Source organism: Schistocerca gregaria, chromosome 10 (assembly GCF_023897955.1).
Source record: "Schistocerca gregaria isolate iqSchGreg1 chromosome 10, iqSchGreg1.2, whole genome shotgun sequence".
In the NCBI taxonomy this organism is placed as follows: Eukaryota; Metazoa; Arthropoda; class Insecta; order Orthoptera; family Acrididae; genus Schistocerca; species Schistocerca gregaria.
The window spans coordinates 134,522,429-134,528,881 of NC_064929.1; the positions used below are offsets into that span (position 1 = coordinate 134,522,429).

Here is a 6,453-nt window from a genome sequence, read left to right on the forward strand (position 1 = left end):
ACGTGCTGCCCTGGCGATCGGAAAAAGGATGGGAAACGGGGAGCCATCATGCCTGTTAGGAAGACTGCTGCCCTCGCCCATAAATAAAGAAAATTGCTAGCGCCAAGCTCCTCTCCCAGATCAGTGAGAGACACTCTGTAAACATCTTCAAATAAATGAAGCAACCCCTAAAAATTATTAACAGGGCCTGAATTATTGTACTACCGAATACCAGATTGCTGGGATTAGGAATATGAAATACGAGCACTGAACGCTGAATGAAGTGCACGTCTTCCACTGTGCTACTGAAAAATGCTCAAGATTACATGGATAGATCACGTAATGAGGAGATACTGAGGAGAACTGCGGAGAGAAGAAATTGGCGGCACAACTTGACTAGAAGAAGGGATCGTTTGGTACGGCACACTCTGAGACATCAAGGGATCACTAGTTTAGTATTGGAAGGAAGTGTGGAGGTAAAAAACGCAGAGGCAGAGCGAGAGATGAATACGGTAAGCAGATTCAGAAATGAGTAGGTTTCAATGCTTACTTGGAGATGGTGAGGCTACCACAGGGTAGAGTAACATGCGGAGCTGCATCAAACCATTTTACAGACTTACGAACACCACAACGCATGTTACACTATCTACATTCCGTATTAATTGTATCTTTTTCAGTAACAGGTGCCTACCGCTATATAAAAAGGCGTTTTTCGGGAAACACACACACACACACACACACACACACACACACACACACACACACACACACACACACAGGCGAGGGCGCGCGTTGTAGGGGTAGGATGGAGCGGACAGAGGGGGGAATGACAGGGAGAGTGGGATGAGACTGTAGTGTAGTACATGACACTCTGGAGCCTCCAGTGTCCAGCACAACACGCTGGAGCCTGCTGGAGCAGGGCTGCCGTTACTCCGGGAGTTAGTTCCAGACCATGAAGCGGCGTCTCTGTCCGTCTGTCTGCTGCAGGGTGTGGGGTGGGTTGCTGGACACATTTCCGGCGCTTCCTGTTTACCAGGAAGAGAGAGAGAGAGAGAGAGAGAGAGAGAGAGAGAGAGAGAGAGAGAGAGAGAGAGAGAGGGGGGGGGAGTGAGGGAGAGAGGAGGGGGAGGGGGAAAGAAAAAAGGACCCACCAGAGAAGAATGTCCCGACATGCAGCACAAAACATGATGTACTGGGAGGTGTTCTGGAGTTGGAAGAGGAGAACACGCCACCATTGCGTCACTCCATATGTTTCTACCAGAGCTGACAACTACACGTGGTTGTAGGTGATACACACACTGGGATGGTTGCTAATGCTGCTGTTATGACTCAAGACTCTCCCACATGATACCGCGAAGAGAAGGTTCCAAGCAATCGTGTACAAAGTTCCACTCACCTGGTGGTGAACTTCCCTCATACGCACGCCTCCTTGAGTCACCGACATGCAGTTCTCAGCCGGAAAGAGCTATAGAAAAGCCACTGCACACATTATTATGCTAAGCTGCACTACCGAGCGAGCTGGCGCAGTGGTTAGCACACTGGACACGCATTAGGGAGGACGACGGTTCAAACCCGCGTCCGGCTATCCTGATTTATGTTTTCCGCGATTTCCCTAAATCGTTTCATGCAAATGCCGGGATGGTTCCTTTGAAAGGGCTCGGCCTACTTCCCTTCCCATCCTTCCCGAATCCGATGAGATCGATGACCTCGCATTTTGGTGTCGCCCCACCCCCTCCCACGCCCCCAAATCAACTCACCCCAAATCAAGCTACACTATAATTCTTTTATCTGTGGAAGCTTAATAATAGTTAAATAAAAGTATTTGCGTGCTTAAGATTTCACTCTATTACGGTAAGCTTGCATACACCAGTCACTACCAAGTCTTAGTATAAACTGTACAAAGCCTGAAAAGTCCACATGAACACCTCAATCACAGCCGTAACTAGTTTATGGTAATTCTTCATCGAAAGTATACGAACTGATTCCTTTTTTTTTAATTACTTGCTCATATGTTGCTACAATCAGTCTCACGTAACAAAATGTTCAACTTCGAGAGTAAGCAACAAGCGACACTGTGGTTAGTTATTTAAATGTCACTAAATGATCTTAATTTCACCCTTTGCTTTAACTCCAATTCCCTTCCACATTTTACGGCAGTTCTGAAACGTTTCAGTACCGAAATATGACAATGTTAACAATTTTCAACGGAGCACATATTGTTTCGTCTGATCCCAATGAGATCCAAGCCACAACTCTGGTGTCTCTACACAAAAGAAACGTCTAGTTCCCTAGAAAAACTTGCGAATATGCTAATTTCTGATTCACAAATATCACAGACAGTGGGAAAGCAGCATCAGGTAAGCTCTATCCCGCACATACAGGGTGTTTCAAAAATGACCGGTATATTTGAAACGGCAATAAAAACTAAACGAGCAGCGATAGAAATACACCGTTTGTTGCAATATGCTTGGGACAACAGTACATTTTCAGGCTGACAAACTTTCGAAATTACAGTAGTTACAATTTTCAACAACAAATGGCGCTGCAAGTGATGTGAAAGATATAGAAGACAACGCAGTCTGTGGGTGCGCCATTCTGTACGTCGTCTTTCTGCTGTAAGCGTGTGCTGTTCACAACGTGCAAGTGTGCTGTGGACAACATGGTTTATTCCTTAGAACAGAAGATTTTTCTGGTGTTGGAATTCCACCGCCTAGAACACAGTGTTGTTGCAACAAGACGAAGTTTTCAACGGAGGTTTAATGTAACCAAAGGACCGAAAAGCGATGCAATAAAGGATCTGTATGAAAAATTTCAACGGACTGGGAACGTGACGGATGAACGTGCTGTAAAGGTAGGGCGACCGTGTACGACAACTACAGAGGGCAACGAGCAGCTAGTGCAGCAGGTGATCCAACAGCGGTACATCGCACGGCCGACGTCTTTAATTTCCTGAATGAATATTTCGATGATCGTGTGATTGCTTTGGGCTATCCGAAACATACAGGAGGCGGCGTGGATTGGCCTCCCTATTGGCCAGACATGAACCCCTGTGACTTCTTTCTGTGGGGACACTTGAAAGACCAGGTGTACCGCCAGAATCCAGAAACAATGGAACAGCTGAGGCAGTACATCTCATCTGCATGTGAAGCCATTCCGCCAGACACGTTGTCAAAGGTTTCGGGTAATTTCATTCAGAGACTACGCCATATTATTGCTACGCATGGTGGATATGTGGAAAATATCGTACTATAGAGTTTCCCAGACCACAGCGCCATCTGTTGTTGACAATTGTAACTACTGTAATTTCGAAAGTTTGTCTGCCTGAAAATGTGCTGTTGTCCCAAGCATATTGCAACAAACGGTGTATTTCTATCGCTGCTCGTTTAGTTTTTATTGCTCTTTCAAATATACCGGTCATTTTTGAAACACCCTGTATATACAGAACCATTCGAAATATGTCCCTGTATCACAACAGTAAATTCCCCTAAATAAATTCAGAAAACGCACAAACATAAAATTAATTCCATCTTAACAAAATTACTTTTCCGAAATTATGTTCTCATTTCGGCAGCACCAGAAACGGACGAAATAGTTTATAATATATTCACCTGTACGAACTTCTAATGAATACATCATTCTCGAACATTTCTGACGGGACCAATCACTTTACAATATGATATAAGAACTTTACATACAACAGAATTTGGGTTTTTCTTCTTCTTTCTCTCTCATAAGGAAGCACCTAGAGTGGTGGCACATAGGTTAGCACACTGGACTCGCATTCGGGAGGACGACGGTTCAATCCCGTGTCCGGCCATCCTGATTTAGGTTTTCCGTGGTTTCCCAAAATGGTTCCAGGCAAATTCCGGGATGGTTTCTTCGAAAGGCCACGGCCGACTTCCTTCCCCATCCTTCCCAAATCCGATGAGACTAATAACCTGGCTGTTTGGTCTCCTCCCCCAAACGAGCCCATAACGAAGCACAATAATAAGAGCAATTAATAAGCACTCCATCTTGAGGCCACGAGAGCCCAACCGGGACCATCCGTCCGCCGTGTCATCCTCATTGGAGGATGCGGATAAAAGGGGCGAGTGGTCAGCACACCGCTCTCCCGGGTCTAAGATGGTATTCTTGACCGAAGCCGCTACTATTCGGTCGAGTAGCTCCTCAATTGGCCTCACGAGGCTGAGTGCACCCCGAAAAGTGGCAACAGCGCATGGCACCTGGATGGTCACCCATCCACGTGCCGGCCACGCCCAACAGCGCTTAACTTCGGTGATCTCACGAGAACCGGTGTATTCACTGCGGCAAGGCCGTTGCCGAGTAATTAATAAGCAATTAAAAAATTAAATAAACAAAACGGGTAATAATATGAACATTATTTTGACTGCAGCTCTAAGACTGTCAGATAGTGACCTCTATCATATCGCATAGAAACTACATACACTCCAGGCATCTGACGCCACCCGTCTTAAAAGTGACTCACCCTGCTAGTTCAGCAGCTCTTAATGTCCCATTTGAATCGGCATGATGTGAGGTGTTGCACCTAAAGCGGTTGGACAAAAATTTGGAAACACAGTAGATGCATGGTGGAACATAAACGCAGGTAGCACCCCACACGGCGGGTTGCGCTGTTGTATCTGACAATGATGGGTAACTGCGCAATGCCCTCAGTATAGTGCAACTGTCTATCATCGTCAGAACAGTGTTCTGTGTAATTGTGAGTGCTTCATGTCGGAGCTCAGTGAATTCGAACGTAGGGTGGTCGTATGTTGGGTGCTTCCATAACCAAGTTAGCCGAAGTGTTTGGTGTTCAAAGAGGTACCGTATCGAAGATTAACACCGCATCAGGGGAGAGTGGAATAACATCATCAGCACAATGCGGACGAAAGTGTGTTGTGTGAGAGATCGTGAGAAACGGCCATCGAAGAAATAGCGACAGACAACAAGAGGATGGCAGCTGCAACACTCACTGCAGAACTGAATGTCGCCCTCAATAACCCTGACAGCACCAAAAGAACGCGAATGGGGCTGCATAAGCAGGGAACTATAGGGTGTGTTGGATATCCAAAACCACTCATCACGGGTGCAGGTGCCTGTAATAGGACAGCATGGTGCCCGAGACAAAGAAAGCTGGAGTATGGGCAAACGGAAGAGAGTCAGTTGGTGGGATGTCTGTTGTTTCACGTCCACCCCGATAGCTGAGTGATCAGCGTGACGGACTGCCGGACTATGGGACCACGTTCGATTAGCGGCTGGGTCGGGGGATTCTCTTCGCTCGGGGACTTAGTGTTGTGTTGTCTTCATCATCATTTCATCCCCATCCGGAGCGAAGGTCGCCAATGTGGCATCTAATGCAATAAGACCTGCACCAAGGCGGCCGGACCTTTCCCGTAAGGGGCCTCTCGGCCAATGACTCCAAACGCTCATTTCCATTTCTTGTTTCACATTGTGTGTTCCAACTTCTGTCCAAGTTTACGACGCAAGAGTGAACCATGGCGAAGGTTCTATGATGGTTTGGGAAGCCATATCTTAGTATTCCATTAGACCCCTGGATATTCTTCAAGAATATCAATGTGACCATTTTGGCTGATCTTGTCCATCCCATGGTACAGTGTTTGTTGCCCAGTGCTTTGTTCCAAGACAGGATCCCTGGTCACACAGCTCGCAGGACTGGTTTTGCGAGCACGAAGATGAAATGTCGCATCTGCGTTAGCCACCACATTCACCATGTTTCAGTATTATTGAGCGTTTATTGTTTATTGTATACTTTGGAGAGGCGGTTTCGTGATTGTTGCCCACGGCCATCTTCGTTACCTGAAGTTGCGGCAGGCAGAATGATATATCAATTTACAATGAAATGAATACCCTTAGCTTCATACATGCGTTGACATAAGTCAATGGGGACAGTTGAAAATGTGTGCCCCGACCGGGACTCCAACCCGGGATCTCCTGCTTACATGGCAGACGCTCTGTCCATCTGAGCCACCGAGGGCACGCAAAATAGTGCGAATGCAGGGACTTACCTCTGACACGCGTCACGCGAGAGCCACAGTCACAACTTCTTGTCTCGCATTATATTCATAGCGCCCCTGCTCATCATACTCATTACTCGCGGCTTTACCGCCAGTTCCCGTAAGATTTCGGGCACTGTTTGTGCATCCACACTGAAGAAGATGGTCAAATGGCCGGTGAGCCTTAACTATATATACAGAACAATAGAACATTCCGTTGAAAATCATACAAGATCTGTATGAATGCCAACGGCTTTCCTACACCGTAGCAGGCATGGCAGTTTTTTCGTGTCTCCATATTTTTGTCCAACTCCAAGACATGCCGTGATTCTTGACATCTCAAAGGTATTTGACTCATTATCACACTAAATCCAATATTAGAAAGTAGGATTAATTGGGGTATCAAACAAAATTTGTGACTGGGTCTCACATCTGTTGCTAGAGAGGACACAGATCTTGA

The 6,453-nt window shown here is 46.4% G+C and overlaps 1 non-coding gene and 1 pseudogene across 1 annotated transcript; both read right to left on the reverse strand.

Moving 5' to 3' along the window:
- Window positions 1-4,183: 4,183 nt before the first annotated feature.
- Window positions 4,184-4,300, reverse strand: LOC126293877 (5S ribosomal RNA; annotated as a pseudogene).
- A 1,600-nt stretch (window positions 4,301-5,900) lies between these two features.
- Window positions 5,901-5,975, reverse strand: Trnat-ugu (transfer RNA threonine (anticodon UGU)). Its single transcript has one exon. It is a non-coding gene; the product is annotated as a tRNA-Thr (tRNA).
- Window positions 5,976-6,453: the final 478 nt, after the last annotated feature.